Source organism: Colletes gigas, unplaced genomic scaffold, assembly GCF_013123115.1.
Source record: "Colletes gigas isolate AHSC1104 unplaced genomic scaffold, ASM1312311v1 Colletes_gigas_Sc00006, whole genome shotgun sequence".
Classification (NCBI taxonomy): domain Eukaryota; kingdom Metazoa; phylum Arthropoda; class Insecta; order Hymenoptera; family Colletidae; genus Colletes; species Colletes gigas.
In genome coordinates, this window is record NW_025106635.1 from 9,671,691 (window position 1) to 9,696,559 (window position 24,869).

The 24,869-nt window shown below is 37.5% G+C and overlaps 1 protein-coding gene across 4 annotated transcripts in view; it reads right to left on the minus strand.

Annotated features, from left to right (window-relative positions):
• LOC122395861 (cAMP-specific 3',5'-cyclic phosphodiesterase 4D) overlaps nt 1-24,869 on the minus strand; it is a 221,808-nt gene that overhangs the window by 70,131 nt on the left and 126,808 nt on the right. For all 4 annotated transcript variants that reach the window (XM_043393766.1, XM_043393768.1, XM_043393767.1 and 1 more), the window contains one exon: nt 2,131-2,373. The gene's annotated coding sequence lies outside the window, so the exon portion shown is untranslated. The remainder of the gene's footprint in view (nt 1-2,130; nt 2,374-24,869) is intronic.

Genomic DNA, 24,869 nt, shown 5'->3' on the forward strand with positions numbered 1-24,869 from the left:
GATTATGAGAAACGTAATACCGATGATTTACGTAAAGTGAATTATTTACACCACGGCTTGAAGGCACGAGCAACAACAAAGTGTTATAGAAAACCGGCTAACAGATTGAGCTCGCGGAGATAAGCGACGCACGTGATACTTCGTTTCCAGTTTTAGCCCAAACAAACGACGACGCACACGTTCTTCATTCCAGAGCAAGCGGTTAACTCCAGAAATCAGGAGGGGGAATTACGAGGCAATTCTTAAAAATATTCCATTTGTCACGTGCAAAATATTTTTCAAAAATTATTACCGTCCTTTGCGTATTTGGGATTGTTTAAAAGTGAATTTTCTTTTAGCAGGAACTGAATTATTTTTGTATGAACTCGTTATAATATAAAACTCGTTTAATATAAAAGCAACTTTTTTAGGGACAAAGTACACATATCTAAGAAGTATACTATTGTCACCTATAAAGAACAATAATAACAATACACACATAATAGTAGAAATATTAATGGTCATTATATAAGTATTGCTCTGATAATTACAAAATGAAACATTACCATCGCGTCGCGTGTATATTGCATAATTATTATATTATGAGGATTTCACAATAATAGGATAATAGAATACCTGGATTCTGAAGTTTGTATTGTTGATAACGAAGGAAGACGTAAAACGATACGCGGACACGTTCCATTAGGAATTATTACTATTATTGCTTTCCTAGTGCTCATAGTCCGAGTCATTACTAACATCCCCAGAAAACAGATTAGGGGCAATTCGTATCCAGCCCCTAGAGAACCGAGCCATCAGATGCAGAATTTATAGCTTCCAATATTACCGGCCAATCCCCGTAATTGCCATCAATTTTTTACGAAATTCATTCCGGTCAAGCTATACAAGAAACGTCTAGAACACGCTTTTTATTATTTAACCTATTAAATTTTAATTAATTGCCGACAGATTATTATCCGTATATAGTGACAACGTATTCTCACGCATATCTTGATTTAAATTTAAAAAAATTAATTGTCAGATTAAATACCAGCCTTACGTTGTGCTACGTTCAAATCCAATTTACGATCTAATTAAGGGGGAAGCGAAAGGAAACCGGAGGTATAAAATTCGAAACGCGAATCTTTATAAATTCAGAATTAAATCTTCCCGTGAATTCGCTCCTTGAGCTTTTTGCGCGCGAGGTTTAATAATTAACACAAACAGACGCGATAAATATTTCTGTTTCCAATGTATGTCAGCGAACAAAAAAGTTTGAGGTGTAATCTCTAAAGACGGAGTAAGTTAAACTCTAGTTGCATCAGAAGGTGTACTGGATCGATCTCATCGACAGAAAAATTGAAATGTTAATTTCTATAGTAACCAAGAAATGTAGATATAGAGGTAATATATTTTAAAATAACTATTCAGTGATAATATTTCAAATACATCTAAAATTAATAATATAATTTACAGATCCTCTGAAAATTTTCTCAGATAATATACTTCACAGAAAAAGAACTATTTTCGTTGCAAAAACCGTGCAAGTAAAATCGTTGATCTTCTACAACTATAATTTTCCTTGTGAAATTAAATATCTAAAGAAAACTCTAAATGGTTAAATGTTGTCTATTTAAAAAATTAGAAAATTAATAACATTTCTAACAGATCCTCTGAAAATTTTCTCAGATAATATACTTCACAGAAAAAGAACTATTTTCGTTGCAAAAACCGTGCAAGTAAAATCGTCGATCTTCTACAACTATAATTTTCCTTGTGAAATTAAATAATTAAAGAAAACTCTAAATGGTTAAGTGTTGTCTATTTAAAAAATTAGAAAATTAATAACATTTTTCACAAATCCACTGAAAATTTTCTCAAATAATATACTTCACAAAAAAAGAACTATTTTCGTTGAAACTATAGTTTACCTTGTGAAATTAAATATCTAAAGAAAAGTCTAAATGATTGAGTGTTGTCTATTTAAAAAATTAGAAAATTACAGACGCTGTTAAAATCTTTTGCTGTTGCTTTTATATTTGGAGGATTCTTTGTTCGAAGAGTATTCAAAGAAGAATCGAAAATTTGAAACATTGGTTGGTTTGCGGTACAATTACGAATACTGGTGGAACAGATGGTGTTTCTACTAACCTCTGGTCGGGTGTAGAGGGATAGCAGTATCCTCGGCGAGCTCATCGTCGCATCGCCGCCCCGGCGGCAGCAACCGGGTCACCCCCGATTATTGCACCTGTCGACCTCGTGCCTGCCGTGCGCAACACCTGCAGGGTGAATGATCGAACGTTGCAGGATCCTGTCGACGATTGTCGTGGCACCAATCGAGAGGACGACCGCTCGTCTACTACCAGCTCGCGCTGCGCTCCTTCATTGTCCATTCTGAAAGTCGAGCAAAAATCGTTCCGCTAAGTTCGACGTCGATTCGATCAACCCGCGCCATTTTCGCTTTGTCGCCTCGAAATCGATTTATCGCCACACGACGTCCGCGGATAATACGATACGTGGTCGTATAAAACACAGTACACTTTACTGGACGTAATTAATTTTTTATTACACCTTTAACATTTTCAAAAGCATCTTTGACCACCTTCGATAACTACTTTTACGTGGAAGAAACTTTCGTTAGAAAAGTTGCACTTTATGGAGACGTAATTAATAAGTAAAATCAGAGTGATGTACAATTTTACAAGAATTAAAAATGTTGCGAGAAAGTCTAGACACCGATTACGTTCTGTAAGAACATTAGAATTTCTGGTATTAATAGTTTCAAATTGCTTAGACATGATATGTAAACTTTGTCACAAGTAAAATTTCAAACTGAAACGACGAGATAAATGGAATTTCTACTTTCCACAGCTTATCGTGGCGTGACTATTGCCGATTAAGAATGCAATAGCAATCTAAATTGAGTTCTCGTGGAAAAAATTCGTATTTCCCCGCGTAGGAAAAATCAAAGTAGATTATCAAATTGCCGAGGCAAAGCGAACAACATCCAAAGTACGAACGCGAATTTACAAGTGCAGTTTCAATTCCCCCGTCCTTGATCCTCGATCAAAGGACGTCGCAGCGTCGTTTAATGACGTATCCGTCCATCGCGTCAAAGGACTCTTCAATTCTCGTTCCTCGTTCGCGGGATATTAGCAATTTAATTTTCATACGGTCCGCGAAATAACCGAGCCGCCGCCGGGCTCGCGGTTACAACAGGGAGAAAACGAGAATCTCGTGCTGATTCGGAATTGCAGGGCCAGCGATACCTCCGGATAATTTCGTTTGGCAAATATCGGGGTACGTGGCTCACCTTGGACTTGAAACTTCGCGTAAGTATACGTCCAGGTACGCCACGGCGGTTGTCCGACAGCGGGACGTTCACGAAGGGAGAGAAAAAATAATATTTACTACTTCTGACTGTCGAGCGAGAGCGAATTGATTACAGGGTTTCAGCCAACCGAACTTTCTCGCTGCCGAGCGTATGCAAAGTGCTGGGCTCCTGAAGAATTCCAGAAACACCAGCCGGAGAATCTTCAGTTTCCACTGTCTTGGGACACTATAACAACGCGTGTTAAAAATAGTTAAATTTTAGACGCGTGCAGTCCCGAAACTACTAGTGTTTTATTAATTATTGATAGACTATTGGAAGGAGCAAGGCCTCCCCTTTAAAATGGCTTTTGGTTTTTGACGATCGGACTTTCCGTTTTCGAGATATCGCGATTTATATGAAGGGGTAATTTTTGAAAGCCTATTACCACCGTATATTAAAAATAGTAAAACTTTAGACGCGTGCAGTTCCGAAACTACTAGTGTTTTATTCATTATTGAGGTATTGTTAGAAGTGGCAAAGCCTCCCCTTTAAAATGGCTTTTCGCTTTTGTCCATCGGACTTTCCGTTTTCGAGATATCGTAATTTATATGAAGGGGTAATTTTTAAAAGCCTACTACCGTATATTAAAAATAGTAAAACTTTAGACGCGTGCAGTTTCGAAACTACTAGTGTTTTATTAATTATTAAGCAACTGTTAGAAGCGGCAAGGCCTCCCCTTTAAAACGGTTTTTGGTTTTTGTCGATCGGACTTTCCGTTTTCGAGATATCGTAATTTATGTAAAGGGGTGTTTTTCTTAATTTGACTATCTCTGTCTCCGTCTGACGCGTCGCGTTGGACCTCTCGCTCGCGCGTGAGTCGAGACAGTCACGTGACCAGGAAGTCGTAGTATTTCCAAGAATTTACTACGCACTGTTTACTATTGTCGCGCGCGCGAGTTCATTGATCCCAATGAAACGTAAACAAACGCTTCGGACCCTTATATCTCCGCAACTAGCCACCGCATTGACTTGAAACTAAAATCGCTATATCTCCGGAACTAATTACGCTATCGACTCGTACAAACGCTCATTTTAAAGGGCATTTCATCCCCTATCCGATGAGTATACCTACTACTATAATTTATGCTATCTTCTATGTTTATTTTGACATTTACTTTGACGCTCGACTTGTAACAAAATTTGTCCTATCTCCGGAACTAATTACACTATTGCCTTGAAACAAATTTTATTTTAAAGGGCTTTTCATCCCCTATCCTATGAATATACCAATTACTATAATTTATGTTATCTTCTATGTTTATTTTGACATTTACTTTGACGCTCGACTTGAAACAAAATTTGTCATATCTCCGGAACTAATTACACTATTGCCTTGAAACAAATTTTATTTTACAGGGCTTTTCATCCCCTATCCTATGAATATACCAATTACTATAATTTATGTTATCTTCTATGTTTATTTTGACATTTACTTTGACGCTCGACTTGAAACAAAATTTGTCACATCTCCGGAACTAATTACACTATTGCCTTGAAACAAATTTTATTTTAAAGGGCTTTTCATCCCCTATCCTATGAGTATACCTACTACTATAATTTATGTTATCTTCTATGTTTATTTTGACATTTACTTTGACGCTCGACTTGTAACAAAATTTGTCCTATCTCCGGAACTAATTACACTATTGCCTTGAAACAAATTTTATTTTAAAGGACTTTTCATCCCCTATCCTATGAAGGTAACAACTACTATAATTTACGCTATCTTCTATGTTTATTTCGACATTTACCTTGACACTATATACCCAAAGAAGCTTCAGCAATTCCTATTGATTATACAACCAATACTCGATAAGCACTGGATTAGAGATTGTTTATTTAATTGAAAATGAGTTTAAATTTATCTACATTATATTTTATGAGAATTACGAAAATTTTCCTACAAGTAACGAAATATCCTACCGTACCTTTTACCACGAAATAATTGGACGTCTGTTATTATGCTCCTTGAATATGACATTGCATAATGAGTGACAGGGGTAATATTTCATTCGCGTTAAATGGCAGAAATAAATTTCGCGAAATATTAATGATACCCGTCGTGTAATTAAAGAGAAACGTCACGGAGTGCGTTTAAATTCCCAAATTATTATATTCAGCGAAATTGGAATATACAGAGCTGAGATTGAATTTGATTCCTTGGATGTAATTTAGCTGGAATTTCGTAATCAGTACCGCGACTGGGATAGACTCGATAAATTATTTATTATTTTCTGAAATGTACGCAAATACGATTATCGGAGAGGAAAAGAACCCGAAGGAAAAGTAATGAGATTTCGAGTTCTTCGTATTCCCTTGGTAAATCGACAGAAACGATCGACGCTGAGCTTCTTGTTAATCCATTTCTTCTCACCTTTCAGGAATGCCACGCCCAAGCATCACACGGGGCAGAGGAAATTTACGATTTCTTTGCCCAAGGTCGCCGGCGGAAATTAAAAGCTCCGACGTACTGTGTCTCACCCTTAACCCATGACCTCAAACAACGCCTTGCGTCAGCCGACAAAGATGTACGAACGTCGACGTATATTTATGACGTCCTCGTCAAGCTATATTCCGCTTTGAAACTTCTAGCGTAGCTTAGTCTCTGGACAAACGGTGGAAATTCAACGAGACTAACAAGGGAGACGTCAAACACGGCTCGCACCAATTTCAACAAAACTTGATGGAATAATGTGTCCATATCAACGACAAACGTAGTTCTAATTGTAACCATAGATCGTAGAATATTATTAAAACTATCGAACGCTTCGCTAAATAACAGAATATTTTCTCTCGGGTTCGAATCCTATCACGAGATAACGAACCAGAAATCTTTGTTAGATTTACTTGTTGCGAATTAGGGGCATGCAATTTAGTATTGTCAGAATTCACGAGCTGAATTTATACCAGAGTTCAGAAGTTCAACGTGCTCTGCCTCCGATTCTTAAGACTGATCTAGTGCCAAGTTTCAACTTTAATTTCTCCCGTCGAGTTTACAGGGAGTTACAGATAGAGGCGGTGGCGCACGAACGCGGACGAGAACTTTTGGGTAACTTCCTGAATTCAGTGTAAACTCTGGGCCAAAGGTATGCAAAGTAATGCAGGATTGTCCCGTGCATGCCCTCTATTTCAGAAACTGGCGTTAAAATCATACGGGAGCCTCGAACGACCGGATAGAGGAAGAAGTTACGTTGAGTTTCGAAAACGTCGAAACGAAAAGTCGATTATTCTATTACAAAACACTAACAAAGTCCTTCCAGAGTCAGATAATTTACGTGAAATGACTAATACAATTTCAAAAATCATGTTTGGACTATACCTGACTCGTTTAATTTCTTTATTATTATTTACTTTTCAATTTATATTTTTAATGTATATTTCCTATTTCTCTATTTAGAAACGAGGACAAATCACCAACTATTTGATCCAAAACAAATTGTCGGGTCCTAGACAACTTTCCCCGTTTTTCATTTTCCTTTAGCCAGAGCTGTAATATCAATATCAGTGCCCAAATTGCTTCCGCGTCTATCGCGTTAATCGTCGCCCGACTTGGTAGTTTATTCGCTAAAAGATCGAACCGAGCGTTATCTATCGAAAGTATCTTGAGTAGTCTCGAGACCGGTATTACGTGGCTGGGATTATGGTTGAACAAAACGCGCGTAGACCAGGGTGCAATTCCGCGGAATTTATCGCCGTGCGAACCGGCGGTAGCGTAACTTTTAATCGATGGAAAATCTCGACCAGTCGGCAACATCCGCGGCCGCAAATTGCCATAAACGCCCCCGCAACTGTCACGCGCTAACCTCCAACGCGACCAGATTACACGAATAATAATAACAACAATAAACAATGTCGTAGCGATTTATCGAGATGAATGAATATTCAACGATTCCTCAAATAGATCAAAAAATTGTTCATCAAAATTAAAATTGAAATTTTTTTATTAGTGTACATTTAATTTCGAAAATTTGTACTTAGAGGGAAAAATTTACATTTTCATGGTATCCATAGACTCTGTAAATTATTATTTTGCTTTTTTTTTTATTATTCTGTTCGTACCCTATATTGTACCTTGCTGTGTTTTCTACGTTTCAGAGTTGAAAGAAAGTTTCGCGTGGATGAAAATACCCCGTTATTGAGTTCGCGAAACTTTAGAACGGGTGTGCACTTTGAACCGCAACGACGAAGATATTGGAATGAAAAATACTTTCCGCCCGTAGGATGAATTAACAATACCGAGTTGTAACAATTGTTCGAAAGTCTAGCGATAGCAGCGGTAGATATCGCGTACCAGTACTTTGGACACTGAAAGATGTTATCTGAAATCAGGTTTCGATTACGAGCTTCCTCCCAATTTGTCTATTCCTTCGCTTACATCCTTGTCGGAGAAGCGGAGCGAACGGTAGATAAAAATCGAATCAACGAGCTTAGCACGCAATTGCTTTTCACGGACCACTCAAAGCAGCCAGCAAAATTTGCAAACGAAGTTACGAACATCAAGGAAGCAACTACTTCTGGAAGGATAAATTAGTTAAATAGAAACAACATTCTCTCAAACATGAGACAGGAAATAAAATAAGAGCGAAATCAGTTTTTAAGGGACATTAAAATAATACATTTTGTAAGAAAGCAATCGAGTTTTAGAAGAAAAGACGAAACAAATCTTCCACTTTTTAATTAATCCTTGAGCAGACCTTGTAACCTAATTCTTTCTTACTTTTAGGATTTAATTTTAATTCGGGTTTTAATACAGAAAGAGTATTATCTTGTTTAAAAAATGTATGATTGCTCTTAGTCGTCAGAAAAGAGTGTTTCAGGACAATCTAAAGCCAAAAAGGAAATTGAATAAATAAACGTTTGTCTTTGCTAAATTGTTTCATCGAGAAATAAATACCGTTCATTAACAATTGCACCGTGCACAATTATTTACCGTCGTTCTAGCGTAAAATAAATGATTCGCGAACGTGCCGTCTCTCCAAGCTGTTTCGCCGCTGACTTAATTATTTATCGGCGTTGCATCGTTAAATAAAATACACGCTGCGAGAAACCCCGCGTTTCCTCGCTGCTTCCGCGGAACGGAACACGTCGCGCGAAATTTGTAGGGAACCTGTTGCGGAACAGTGTCTATTACGGAATCGAATTACTCTGTATCTCGGCCTAATGGCTTCCAATTCGTTCGATATGAAATCTGCATGAAAATTGACGCTGTCGCGTCGACCGGGTAGAAGTAGAGAGCCACGATTTTAATTGGATTGCACCATTTCGTGTTTGATAACGTGACAAGACATTCGGCGTGATGGATACAATCGAATGAGACGCGTCAGATGCATCGACGGGGGCGTCGAAGTCGGCGTCGCGACAGGGATGAAAATAGAGATATCACCGGCTAATCATGACGGATGCAGGCACATTCTCTCAGAGAAAAAATTACAGTGATCTCTAATATTTTTTCCAGGTTATATAGCGCAAAAGAACATTTATGGGCTCGTGGGAGGTTTCAAACTGTACGAGAAAAATATATTTCTACTACATTTCTAAAAAACATCTCGATGATTCTTAAAATGAACAGACGTGATTCATGAGTTGATCATTTTTAATGCAAAAGAACTTTTATGGGCTCATGATGCGTGGGAGATTTCAAACTATACGCGAAAAATATATTTCTGTTAAATTTCTAAAAAAAATCTCGATGATTCTTAAAATGAACAGACGTGATTCATGAGTTGAACATTTTTAAGATTCTTTAATGCAAAAGGACTTATATGGGCTCGTGATGCATAAGAGGTTTCAAACAATACGAGAAAAATATATTTCTACCAAATTTCTAAAAAATATCTCGATGATTCTTAAAATGAACAGACGTGATTCATGAGTTAGACATTTTTAAGGTTCATTAATGCAAAAGAACAATTATGGGCTCGTGGAAGGCTTCAAACGATAGGAGAAAAATATATTTCTACTAAATTTCTAAAAAATATCTCGATGATTCTTAAAATGAACAGTCGTGATTCATGAGTTGAACATTTGTTTAATGCAAAAGAACTTTTATTGGCTCGTGATGCATGAGAGGTTTCAAACTATACGAAAAAAATATATTTCTACTAAATTTTAAAAAAATATTTCGATGATTCTTAAAATGAACAGACGTGATTCATGAGTTGAACATTTTTAAGATTCTTTAATGCAAAAGGACTTATATGGGCTCGTGATGCATGAAAGGCTTCAATCTATACGAAAAAAGTATATTTCTACTAAATTTCTAAAAAACATCTCGATGATTCTTAAAATGAACAGTCGTGATTCATGAGTCGAACATTTGTTTAATGCAAAAGAACTTTTATGGGCTCGTGATGCATGAGAGGTTTCAAACTATACGAAAAAAATATATTTCTACTAAATTTTTAAAAAATATTTCGATGATTCTTAAAATGAACAGACGTGATTCGTGAGTTGAACATTTCTATCCCTCCCTATAACGTATATAAACTAATTTGTATGGGGAGAAAATACCTACGAAATCTTTAGAAGTCTCTCCTAATATTTTGTTTAATTACTTGTTTCTTTCGCAAATTACAATTTTAATTAATTGAAAAGCAAACACAGCGGATTAAACATATAAGCGTGCTTTTTATTTCCAAAAATAGTGATTTGCTAGAAATAAGAGATTTAAAACTTCAATTTTGTTTATTTTTTAGGGAGTTGGACGATACGAAAGACAGTTTCAGGGCATCCTTCGCGTAAAATCCGTTTCCTGGCGAGAGGCAATTTTCCTGATTCAGCCCGACCGCGTGAATTTCTGAAACACCGTCCAAAGTTTCCCTCGCTACACCGAGCCATAACAAAATTTCATCAAGCATCGCGAAACCCTTGCAAGCTGGTAAGCGATATTGGCTAATCAACCGGGATCTGTCGAACACGCAGAGGGACGTAGGACGACCGAAGCGACGCAGTAACAAGGGTGGAGTAGAAACGCCGTAAACCAATCAGTATCGACAACACAGGTGCACCACGGGCGAGGCCAATCGGAACTCGCGTAACGCGCAACTGCAATTGCGCCCAACATTTAATCCTGAAAAATCGCCCTTTAGATTGTCCGTTGGGATTAAAGCCAGATTCACAGTGATGCCTACGCTGCAATACAGTCGTCGAACCCGCTGTATAGGATGCTTAAACAAAATGACATCATTTATACAGCGATCTGCCCTGTTATTGCCCCCAAGTGCAATTCCACCCCGTCTGCTACAAATATCTCTCAACCATTAAAATCGTTATTCTCCTATCATGCAAAATGGCAATCAAGAGAAATAATTTTAGAATCAATGATGGTAGCATATATTTTCTAGTAATATTAAATATAAGTTTAGAAAACTATAAGATTTAGGGACCAAACGTGAGATCTTGAATATTAACACTAGAAGTGGCCAAAATGATTCATTCGTAATTTATAATAAAAATTACAAAGTTACTTTCGTATTAGCGTCAAAATTTAATTGGAATATCCTGTATTTCAAATGTCCAATTCGCGACGGGGAAACGCTTCGAGCTTTGTTTCCGGAATGCTTCGTTCATTGAGCAGTTTTTCAGAAGAGTTTTCCAGAGATTGAAACGGTTCACGCGTAGTGGTTTTTCCCCCGAAAATAGAGCAAAACTGTGTGCGTTTTTCCACACATAGGGTCCGTTTGGCGGAACGAAAGCAAGAATAGAAATTATTGGCGAACCGGAGTTCATTTCGATCGGCGAGGGATTTTAATATACCGTCGACGAGTGCGCAGCCGTGATTCGCAAACACGGTTACACCTGTGCAAACGCCCCTGTCAATATTAACAAGTGGATCGCGAATAATATTAAATGTTAATTTCGGTGATACTGCCGCTGACGCGTGCACATTTTCGACGGGTCTGCCACAGGAGAAATTGAATAATGTATTTTCGAATGAACACCGTCACGGGATACCAGAAATTACGTGGAACAATTTCTTTTACGATTCTGATTCACTATTCCCCGCAAATGCAGAAAGTAAAGATAAATTTCTACTTCTGATTCAATTTTTAGGAAAAAATCAATTTTATTACATCGATTTCTATTTATTAAATATTTTCCTCTCTGGTCACGCTACTCGTGTTTCGATACATTTGATATTTGTTTGCAATTTTATTCTACTTTTTCTTTCAAATAAAAATTTTCGTGTTCAATGACTGTTCTCATTATTTGTAAAACAATTTGTTTAACAGGATTTTTATTCGTTTTCAAACACTATGCTTCGGAGCAGTGAAACTAATTCTATTTATAAGTGTTACAAAAGTTTAATACCGTCAGTGTTTACTTTTTCAGTTAGTAATAGAGAAAGAAAATTTTACTTTGCTGTTTTACGAACTTAGGAGATCTCGAGTTGCCGTAGAAAGCGAATGGAGATGGGGTTTCGAGTGCAAATGGTTAATATCTATTACCAGAGTACTCCCGAGTCGTTATTTCGAACAACCACTGAACGACAAAGTACTAGGTCCGCGGGAGAGTTCGCGCGAACGATGTTTCTAACTCGCAACCACGTGCTACGGGACTTCCATTCGTGATGTACTCGGTCCGTTGCAGTAGCCATAAATGTTGCATCATAAAAAGGCACTCCGTGAAATTGTCAAGCATGGGATGTTACATTGACAAACGTGCTCGTAAAACGAATGATCGTATCTGTATCGTTCGAGATGTCCCCCATAAAAAACTGAATCGACTGCGTCCTATAAAATAGAACGCCTCGGAGCCCTTTTCTTCGCGGGTACCGATCGTACGTAATAAACTGCGAAGACAATGAAGATAGCCAAAGAACAACGGAGGGTTCGCGAAACGAAACGACCGCAAAATTGAACATTCAACGAGCGACGCGTCCAAGTTACGGCGAAACCGAAGATCTTCGAGCGTTTCCTCGAATGCAAATGGGGTGGACCAGGAATATCTCCGTAGAAAAGAAAAACGTGTTAACTTATGAATATTCCATCACGACTTAGGTCCAACGATCTAATTAACTGTGAAAATTCATTCCTTTTTCTGCAATTTTCGAATCTGGACCGTTCGAAACATTCAATATTTTTTATTCCATTGATAATATTAAAGTGTGAACAATGTTTAACAGTGGAATTATCGACGATTATAATGTATTTATTTGTATCATAGAAATTAAAATACTTGAAGAAATGTATAATAAAATGGAGATAAATGTTTACTCGTTCTCTTATATAAAACTACGGTCAAAAGTCCAGTGGAGTAAACTTTTCAGTAAATTAATAATAAAGTTATTTACTAAAATGTAAAACTGTTTAACACTAGAACTATCAACAATGCATTTATTTGTATCATAGAAATTGAAATATTTGAAGAAATGTATAATAAAATGGAGATAAATGTTTATTCGTTCTCTTATAGAAAACTACGGTCAAAAGTCCAGTGGAGTATACTTTTCAGTAAATTAATAGTAAAGTTATTTACCAAAATGTAAAACTGTTGAATACTAGAGTTACCAAGTATTATAATGTATTTATTTGTATCATAGAAATTAAAATATTTGAAGAAATGTATAATGCTATGGAGATAAATGTTTATTCGTTCTCTTATAGAAAACTACGGTCAAAAGTCCAGTGGAGTATACTTTTCAGTAAATTAATAGTAAAGTTATTTACCAAAATGTAAAACTGTTGAATACTAGAGTTACCAAGTATTATAATGTATTTATTTGTATCATAGAAATTAAAATATTTGAAGAAATGTATAATGCTATGGAGATAAATGTTTATTCGTTCTCTTATAGAAAACTACGGTCAAAAGTCTAGTGGAGTATACTTTTCAGTAAATTAATAGTAAAAATGTAAAACTGTTTAATTCATTAAATTTGGAACCTCGAACGATTTATCCCCAATTATTGCAAGCTTGCGTGGTTGTTGAATCTAGAATTGGTATTCGTCGTTCGAGTCTGAAAGTTGTCAAACCCTGGCTTTGAGCCGGGTGGAGACGATCTCGAAGTCTCTCCCCGCCCGAACGACTTCCACCTCGGATGACTCAGGGAAAAAGGAAACGTGCTAACGAGCCCCGGTCAACATTAATTGTAACATCCTCCCGACGGTGGCGGACCACTTCCGTCGCGCGATCGCCGCGTCTCTGAAACGAAGGAAGCTGCCAAGACGACCTCAACGCCCACGCACACCGGCTAAAGGCCCTTTCCTCCGACCCGGCTGCCAGACGTCTTTAACAGCGCTTCTAAAACTACGTAACACCCAACAAGATACGTAAGAGGATCCAGAAGATGGGCGAAAATACGAGGCAGTTACCTCGAGGAAATGTCAGGGAAACTGGCTTCATTTATTGCACTATAGCCTACGCCCACGACTATCTTATTTTTATGAAAACATTCGGCGTGTCGCGAGCAGAGGCTTCAGAACAGGTTGTTCCTTGCGCCAGGTCGCAACGATATACTCCTAAAACTTAGAAATGTCTTTTTCGAATAACCTGCGCATCTTTTAATCCCCTTATTATGCCGTTAATCTTCGTTTCGAGATGTCAAAGGTTTTGCATTGCAATAAGCTTCGATGATCTTAAACAAGGTCTTCTATTTATTCTTATTTATTTTGAATTATTTACGACTTGTAAATTGTTGAATATATAATCACCATAAGCCGCAATGAGTTATTCTTGGATAATAAATCGATCCAATATGGCAATATAAAAATCGAAACTTACGTTTTGAGTGTTTGTCATTTCGTAGCTCGACGTCTATCGAAATTCGAGAAAAGACTTTCCGACTCAAAACGACCAGATTCAAAGAAGAAGCTGCGCAGACTAACTTACACTCGATTAAAATAAATTGACTTGCGAGATAGAGTTTATTGCAATCTACGCGCCACATGAAACTCGTAAGAAATGGAAACGAATGCACACGATCAGTCACTCCACTGTAAACTCGATGGAAAAACAGTACGAGCATTAAAGTCATCCATCAGAATTATGCAGAGTATCATTCTTAATGCTCCCTTTTTAACAAATTAGATAAACAGTAGTTTGAACGAGATTCGAAGATACCTGAAAGGGGAGAATTCTACACAGATTGTTAGCTGCTCTTTAGTCATTCAGGGTAAGTCTAGAGTATTAAGGACGATAGGAAATTATTGTGTAATCGGAGATCTAGTTTTACTACAACAATGAATCTTGCATGCATTGGAAAGTGCTGGTCGTTAAAATAATTTCGAGTTTATCTCGTCGTAAATTATGAGCATCGTAAAGTTGGGTCGAATATTCTTTTTCGTTCGCTATAAAGCTACGCGAATAAAGTCTAATGTGATCATAATATGATACAACATTTTTGATACATTTTTGATTTTTGTGCTCTGAAACTAGAATTCAATGATAGTGGCTGAGTTTTGGTAAAAAATATATTTAGTTTCATTCGAGTCTAAACACACAAACAGTTAAAAAATATACCAAGGCGTTTTAATAATCAGACTCCTAAATTCTTCAGTCATCGAACGAAATAAATAAAATTAAAGGGCGAACAGTTCAGATCATTTTAATAAGTAAGAAAAACCTTTCGCTTGAGATAACACGTTTTAAATCGAGGCACTTATGTCGCCGGTGCTAAAAATACTCGGAAACAGTGGTCGGGAATGGAATTAATAATATTATATTATCCCCATAAAACTCGTAGATATCGTCGAACGCAACCAGTTTTCTCGATATTAAAAAAAAAGTACGCGTCGTTGCCTTGTTAAATTATATCGGAGAAGTTAGAATACATGCAACGGGTGTACCAGAAATGCAAAAGGGAAAGAGTCCGGGTCAAAGGTAGCCAAAATGGAGAGGAACGCGTCGGTCTGGCGCGATCGAAAGATGTCAATTGAACGAGTTCATAGTCTAGTGACGACTCAATCTTCGTGGAACATCGAGGACGTTCGCGGGAACAGGCTCCACCCTGACAAGGCGTTAATGCGATTGCAGCACCGTTGTCGATCAGACACACGCGCAGACCCCGTAGATTCGACGAATTCCCAGCGCGATCGCGTCATGTCGGCGCGGCTTTAAGTGCATTATGCCATTTACGAGGCGGTAGCACTCTCATTCCGGACACAGGTACCGTAGACATTAAATTCCACGCACGACGGACCGTGCTGCATGCGGGCGCGGGACAACTAGTACACCCATCGTTGTTCTCTCGCGCTGGGATTCGAGTTTTACAGTCTTCGTTTTATTACACGCGCGGCGATAAAATTCAGACCAGCCAGGGATCCCCTTTGATAAACTTTATCGGGGAACGTCCGAGAAACGGTCGACGACGTCTGCCACTCTGGACGAATCGGTTCAGGACTTTGGATGGAGAGCTTGGGGAGGCTTAACTGGATTTAAAGCTGTGCAACTTTGGCACTTTAATACGTACGATAGTCGAAACTTTCAACCCTGAAGAAGCTACGATGCTGGGCAGAATTTAATAGAAATTCTGTAAAACTAAGCAACGTGGGTGATCTTTGAGATCAAAGATAGATAAGTTTAACACTAGAACTGATCAAAGTGGCTCATTCGTAATTTCTTATAAAAATTGTTACAAAATCGTGGTTTTCTATACGAGAATGAATAAACATTTATTTCCATTGCATTGTACATTTCTTCAAGTATCTGTTATTTTAGTTTCTTTGGTACAAATAAATACACCATAATTGTAGTTACAGAGAGACCAGAAAACCATGTATAAAATATAATTCTGATTTTTACGATTATCAGAACGACGATTTACAATTCCCGATTAAAAGTTGGTGTTCTGAGCCTCGAATAGAGTAAGTTTGGTATCGTTTCAGATGTACTTAGGCTTTACAGCCCATAACCTGCCTGATCCAAAGATCTTGAACACGTTCCTCCTAGTACACCACTAGGGGGGTATTGGACTCGGAATAACTAGGCTCCTTATCTCTATCAGAGACATAAAAGACCCTATTTAACATAAGAAACCTTTCGAGACCCTGTTGCTGGAGTCTAACACAATTTCTTCAGGGGAGCTCGAAGGTAGAACAACTTGGAAACATCTGCGGAGAAAATTATTGTCCTCCGCGTCTGTTCGCTAGATAGGAAGACATTCTTGCTGTAACGTTGTGGCTATAAACATTTACCGCAAGGACACAGAGAGACTCCGATGTTAGTTTGCTACCCTGTTGTTCCGTCTCGAGAATCGATCAATGTCCAGGAGAAAGTTGACCTTATTAGTTGGCGAACCAAATCAAAATAAACAAATGTATCGGCTTCTACCTACACGGAATGCATAAAACGAAGAAATTTATAAACAACCAGTCTGGTCAACCTCTGAGTCAACTACTCCACGTCAATCACTGTCAACGTTGGTCACGGATACCAGTTCTCGACATTTTATCGAATTAATTTAACCGGGACTACGATTGTACAATACCTCGCGCGTACAGGGTATTTCTGAATGGTATTTCCACGAGAAACTTTTACCCGTGTAACAGATAACGAATAAAAAAATATAGTGATTTATTAATAAGGTTTACTCGATAGTTATTTAGATAAGCCTTTGCTCGCTCCACGCGAAACATACTTTCATTTTATATTTCAAATTCCAATTTCTGGTGAATGAACAGTGGATTAAAATTGTCTCTAAATAACGTTCAAAGGTGAAGAGGTTCAATATTTAATGTTTAATGCAATTTTATATAAAATAAAACGATGATTCAAATATTAGAGAATACAAGTTACGTGTTATATAAAAAAGGAAACAGAGGGTGGCGAAAACAGGGTTAGAACGACGTAAATTCTTATTGTGCTTTTGATGGGATTACCAAGGCGTTATTTATTATATTACGAACACCTAGCATGTAATTTCACTCAATTTTACGTAGAAGCTAAAATATAGGACTACGAATGTTAAAATTAAAAAATACCATAGCACAAAAATGTCCACAACCTCCGAAGCGAAGGAGTCTCGTGTTTCGACGAGCCAACATCCACCCACGCGTTGAAAGAAACGTGTAAAAAAAGCTACGCAATTTCGGCTGGGAAAATTTATAGCCGTATTCTCCATCGCCCCGCTGTCGAGAAATTGTTTGCAAAACCATCGAAAAAATTTCCTGTCCAAAAGGGGCGGAAATTGTAACGAAAGTGGCGTAAACACGACACTTTTCGAACGACTTAATGTTTCTCAAGCACCTTATTGTTCTTTCTGTATGTTTTGCAGCGGAAGAACTGCTTTCTTGAGCCGAGAGTATTTTTCATTCGAGTTTAATTAGAGCATCGAAGACGGTTCGCGACGCAGCGTCGATTTAATTATCGTCGATATTCGTGAACGCGGCTCCTCTATGTTGTTGCAAACACGACGGCTCGACAGGAACGCAGCGGGGATGTTTGTTTCTATGACGACAACAATTACAGAGGCACAAATATCGTGGCGGGCGAAGCCCTCGTAACGAGATTTCCTCGGCCAGACACCCGGAGGCGTCTTCGTGTCGGCCTCGATAATTATACTTTAATCAAAATCGTGACGAAATTTCCTTTGACCCTCTCCCCGATGATTGTCGTTATTCAGACGCAAATAAAATAATAATCGCGCGATTGTCGTGTTTCCCTCGGTTTTTACGGGGCCACTTCGACGCCTGGCGTAAACGATTGGCCACGATTCCACCGAAATTCACGAAATTACGTCAACCATCCTTTGTCCCCGGCTACCCCAATTTATTTTTCCGACTTTATATTAAACGTTCCACAAGCTGAAAGCTCAACGTGCGCCGCTAAACAGGAACGAAATAAAACAACATTTTATAGTCTCCCAAACTGTGTTTACATTACCTTTAAAATCGTCTTTATTATAATTAAATATCTCTTGTTAAATAACTAACATAAAACCTACACGATTCTACAGAGGAAACGAGTCGAAATTCATAATAAATAGACAGTCGATTTCTATCTTGTTCTTGACGTTCACAAATATAGTCAAAAAAATGAAAAGTTTGTTAACAATATATTTAATTTATAAACGAAACACAGAATTAAACCTGAAGAACGTACGACCTACTTCAAAAACACTTTGTTTTCGTTTTATTGGGACTAAAAAAAATTCAATGGTTATGAAACGGGAATTAATATCACATCATGGCGGATGCAATTGCTTCCGATACGCTTGCTAAACGAGTTGATTCACCGATATTGCTCCCCAATATCGAAAGTCTAATTTCATCGTGGATATTTAATAAACTCTTTATTGAGATTTTCTCTCTCTGGTCGACGGAACCGATATAATTGAGGAACGACACTGTCTTCTTCTTACGTTAATATTATATTTCGTATCGATTTGCCACGTATATCGACGAACACACAGAGCACGAATTTTTCCTTTCCACGCCAGCGAACGAAATGACTTCTGGACGACGAAAAGGATCGCGTAAACAAGCCCGCTTTTCCTTCTGTGCTCTCCTTTGCCGTCTCGCGCTGTTTTTTCCATCCGCCCGAGCCGAAGGTAATTAGACCGCCATTACGAGTTATCGAGACCTCTGTTCCGATGGTAAAAACCGACCAAGGTCTCGAGCAATCGACCAAATGGAAGCACCGCGAACCAAAGTATTTATTTACTTATTTTTCTTGTGGTCGAGTAATATTAAAAAAAAAAAGAACAACTGTTTCCTTCGATATTTGAATTACATTGTTCTGACAGCAGGTGAACGCGTTGAATTCCACGATAAGACTAAATAATTAATTCTCAAGTTGAAATATTAGAAGAAATAAATGTCAATAAGATTCATGAATTTTAATGTGGTTACTAAAACAAATTTTAATTTATGCAGTTTACGATTGTCTAAAATCGGTTTTGGTCTGACAGTAAACGTGTTAAACAAACACCAGACGATTAAAACACTCCTTTCTTTGGTAAAGGATGTCTGTATTAGTTCTGAGGGAACAGATTTTCATTTGGATGTGCAGCAAAGAAATCAGAACGCACGCTGATAGTTTTGCATTTCCACGCTGCACGAGCTTTGAATTTGATACGCGCCACGGGCAAGAGGTTAACAGCTACCTTAAATACGAAACACGAGGGGACAGACTCTCGTGGGTTCTATAAAGCTTTACGACAACGTAATGTCTAGGTGTGAATAGCAAGTTAATGAGAAAAGAGTTGAATACTGAGAACGATCTGTAAATCAGGGTAGAACAAAATATAGAGGCAGATTTAATTTTGTATAATTCATAATTTTAATAGGAAGCAAACGATGGTATTTAAGCTGTCACAAACATTATTTTTATAATTCTTATGATTTGATTTATTTTCTGAAATCTTAGAACGAATCGAAACGTAAACGAAACTCGCAAGAATCATCAAAATGCTAACGTCACGTTTCATTGTGCGATTAATAAATCATGATATGATAATAACATTGTTACGAGCCATTAATATAAAGGTACTTTGCTGACTATAAGAAGAACATTCTTTGACCGAAAACGCTACGGAAGTTGAACTTCCCCTTGGCTCGTTAAATAAACACTCAACAATTTCGTGTAGCGCATAATAAATGATTCGAAGGTATCGTTGGAAAAATATTAATGCAAAATAATTTTAATACGTCCACGTTTCACGACTTTGAACCGAGAGATCAATATTCTTTGAAAAGGATTTTATACTCGAAAATGATATAAAAATAGTAATTCTATGCGCTTAAATAGATCTATATAACAGTTAGCGTACTTCTTGAAACGTTCTATTACTATCTCAAGAAAATAAGAACTCGATTTTGTTTCTCGAATGGTATTAAAATGCTTCATTGCTTGACTTTCGGATAATAATGTTGCAAACGAAGACACGACCAGAATGTGCAATTTTTTTATTACTTTTTACTGAAGCAGTATGGAAATTCATGAATAATGAACGAATTCAGCCGAAACTTTTCAGTTTTTAGTTTCTCTTTTTATGTCTTTACTGCTGAAGGCTGAAAACTTTTTAATGGCTCTTTAATAAGAATAAAATTCTAGTGGAAGCATTCTTTTTATCTCATTGTAAAATACCCTTCTTTTTTCTTTTGCTAGCTCGCAGACATTGTTTAAGGAGCACTATTTTAGCAGTGCACAGATGATTTTATCCAAATATTGAAAGAAACGTCCTAAATAAAATTATAAACACAATTAATACAAATTATAAATAAGACAATAAAGACAAATTCCGGTTTCTCAATTAAAAATCGAATCTGTGTGCAACGACTCGTCCCCCCATCACGAATAGATTTCAAACTCGTATTCAGTAGTACAATTCCGACCGTACTCAGCCAATTTAATAACCGAATGCCCGGCTATTTCGACGCGAACCACGAAGCTGCAGACCTACTGCATCGCGTTGAAAAATCAGTTAACTGAAATAAACGTGCAGGAATCGTAACAAAACCGCAACGTTTTTGATTGAATTCCACATGGTCCGGACAAACAGCGAAAACGAGATGAAAACATGCAGGGAAAATGATGCATGGAATCAGGGCACTTTTCCCTGGAAATGTTTCAGCAGGAAAATCAGAGAAGAAAATATTTAAAAAATTAATAAAAAGGTCTCTTTGTAAACCCCTTTCATTACTTCATCAATATTGTATATACACTAATTGATTATCCAATTTAAAATCATCGATACTACTGTGTTATATGATTATATGTTGTGGCGTCGCCTCCCATGCTCGCCACCAGAGGGGTCGCGCTCTCACAAGCGCTCGACCGACCCCTCCGTTGCTATATGTACACTCCTCGAACGACTTCCCAATATCCCAGTCGTCTAAGGCAGGGCCTGCTAGAAAGCCTTACTGATGAGTCCACTGGCAGGCCCGGACGAAACGCGCCCCCTCCTTTCTTTTTCTGTCCTCCTACGAATTCTCACGAGATCCTCTACCCGCAGCGAAGCAGCGCCACAATGTCAATTTTTTTACATATATGTAAATTATCGTTGAAATGGATGGGACAAATGTATATCATTTTCTTGTTATTGACAATCACTGAATATTTTAATTCTAACATTTACAAAAATTTTCACATCCTGCAATAATATTATAATATTCAAACCCTTACCATTTCCTTTGAGACATCATATATGTATGCTCTGTATTAATTTTTAGTTTCTATTATATACTTGTCTACATATATATATATTTGCCAAATTAATAATCTGTGATATTGTAACTTTAAAAACAGATGCTTGAAGAGACATTGGACTCTATTCGACTGTTTCATATCGATGTTCTGCAGTTAAGTGTGACTTGAATTTTCAAAACTCGAAAGATGGTGTTCCTTTTTGTGGTAGCAACGATCGTTGCAGGTCTTGTACCCCAACCGAAAGCAGGAAATCAAACACGCGTCGAAAATCCAGGATAACCGCTGCCAGTGGCTGTCCAATTAAAATCTGTCTCCTGTCAGTTATAATAATATTCCTGTACGCAGCGTGCGTGGACGCAATTAAACGAGCAAGAGAACGTCGTCCGCTCGATAAATTATTGCGAACCAAACGTCCCCCTCGATGTTCATTATATCGGCACGGGAACGGTCCCATAATCGTTTCGCGCAAATTTGAACAATACACGACACCGAAATTTCGTCTAACCCTGTCAGAATGTTAAACGAGCCACCCTGTTTAAAACCAATCGCTTATTCCTACACGAACATTCGTAGCTCCATCTTCAGACACTTTTCAACTATCAAACAAAACATCCGTAATTGATAAAAGTACATTTTAAGGCATTGATGAGAGCTTGATTATAAAAAAAAATTTTATAGAAATTGGAAATCCTCGACACGTGTGATCGAGCCTCTAGTAACACGTCTGTTCATAACTGGCTATTTCTACTTGTATCATTATTGATGAAAACACATTTTAAGGCTCTATTGATGAAAGTTCGATTATAAAAGAACTTTTATAGAAATTGGAAATCCTCGACACGTGTGATCGAGCCTCTAGTAACACGTCTGTTCATAACTGGCTATTTCTACTTGTATCATAATTGATCAAGGTTCCATTGATGAGAGGTTGATTATAAAAAAAATTTTACAGAAATTGGAAATCTTCGACACATGTGATCGAGCCTCTAGTAACACGTCTGTTCATAACTGGCTATTTCTACTTGTATCATAATTGATCAAAACATTTTAAGGCTCCATTGATGAAGGTTTGATTATAAAAAAAATTTTATAGAAATTGGAAATCCTCGACACGTGTGATCGAACCTCCAGTAACACGTTTGTCCATAACTCGCTATTTCTACTTGTGTTTGCAAATGTTGATCACAGTATAATATTATCCACTCTTCGTCAATCTTATTAATTGCTAGTTAAAACGTGCTAAAACATTTCGTACCTGTTATATTTAAAACGATATTTAGAACCATCGATGCAAGTAGAAGTAATCAATAATAGTCAGACGCGCTGAACAGGTGGTTCCTAGGAATCATTTTCTCGAAAACTAATTTTATTCTTGATACGTACATAATATTAAATAATTTTCTGTTTACTTTCTATTCTATTACACGGTCATCGTTAACCAGAAGTTGCTTCGTTAAATAATGTCAGACTGAACAAACGTATTCCACGAGTGGAAGGAAATAGCTCGTTTAATCGGCGACTCTTTTACGTAACTTTGCCGTGCAACTATGTTTCCACCTGTAAGGTCTTCATTGGCGTGGCGTGTCCTTCGAGCGATAAGTACCTCGACATGAAAGCCATATAAAATTGAACTATTCCATACTGAATACACACGATACGTTATTAGTTGGCTGACGGTGTAAATCGCAATTAGTATTTTCCTTTGACACGGCTAATGGCATAATTTCATTGGCCGTAATCTCTCTGTGAATCGAACAGAAGTGCGTCAGTAACGTTTATCGACCGATGTAAATCAAATCTGCAACAGTATAATCAAATAAACCGCAAACGTTTCGTCCTTAGTGCGAAAACACTGGTCCCTCGCATTAGCTTACGTAGCTGATTAATCAAGAGAAACACTGTCACAGTGATCGAGCACACGGATTAATTTTGTTAATGAACCGTGTACATCTCGCGGATGTACTATCGAACAAATAGCTTCGCAAGACCGATCAGTTGTCTCTAAATGATGAAAATTAAATTCAAGATAAACGTTTCCAGAAGTAGACTTTCAGAGATATTAAAATAGATATTTTTAATCCACAATTTTGATTGAAATAACAAGTGCATAATATATTTTAATAAGTCACGAGCCAAGTTTCATAAATGTTTTGTCAGGAAGGCGCGAAAAGTCAATATAAAAGGTCCGCTAAAAACACGGTGACAAAGATTCGTTTTGGAAATGGCAGTCAATCTCTGGAAACAATTTGATGAATCAATTTGTCGAATGTACTGAAATGGGTCAGAGAACAATATCGGTTGATTTCTCTTAATCACCTTTTACACCATCGAGCATATCAATTGAATTTGTACAATTAATTACGTGACGAGCTTTGCAAAAACCTCGATCAAACACATACGCCAGTAAAGGGGTGTTTTCGACGCTACAGCTAATATGGCGTACGTTAATATAATATTCCACTAATTAACTAACAAACAATTATGTTTACATATTGTTCATTTTCAATTTGAATATTCTTTTTCGTATTTTTGTTTGAGAAAAATAGAAAGGTGCACAGACACAATTTTTATTGTGTTCTCGATTTAAATTAAAAAATTAAAAATTCAAGATACAATAAATATTTTACCTACGAGTGTTCTCACGCGCTTTAAAAAAAGTGTTGGATTAAAATTAAAACATGCAAAAACCTTCAAAAGGATTAAAATTACAGGTCCTACCTAAAAGGTCGAAAGTCTCATTCATAAATACATTCATAAATTAAAATTCTTTAAAATTTTCCCTTTCGTTCCGGTTAATAATTTGAAAATAAATTTCATTATTTAAATTCAGGTACGTTTAAAATTTTGACGCGTCGAATAAAATAATTCATTAAGCGAATTACATTTATAATTTATATGACGCTCGAAGGATCATTCTCGATACCTTTCGAGAGTAAAACTCCTGGAGTGTAACGCCAGGTATTACGTTTGTCACAACTTTCATCCATGCTACTGTACACACAGCACACGCGACCCTGCGCACGGCGAAGTGCGTGTCTACCAGTTTATTACGCGAATCCGATGCATTATTCAAACGTTTAACGTTCGCGTATCGCACGGGATGGCTTCTGGCTGTCTTCGGTTTTTGTTTCGACGCTCCTCGTGCGCTACGGTATCATCGTCATCGATCGACTATCTTCGCCATTGGTATCGTTTTACAACGCGGCTACCGGCGTGCACCGCCAGCAATTACGAGCCATATTTTACGCCCACGTACTCCGTGCGACAAATTCTGCGTGCTCGACTAATCATAATGCCGAGCCGCCTGTCGCGTTTCAAACTGTCGCGGTACCGCGACAGGGGTGCACTTTGAGCGAATAAAAACGACAATGACACGGTATCAAGTAGCAGGGATTGATGAACTTTTACGATACGAATAATGATATTTGAC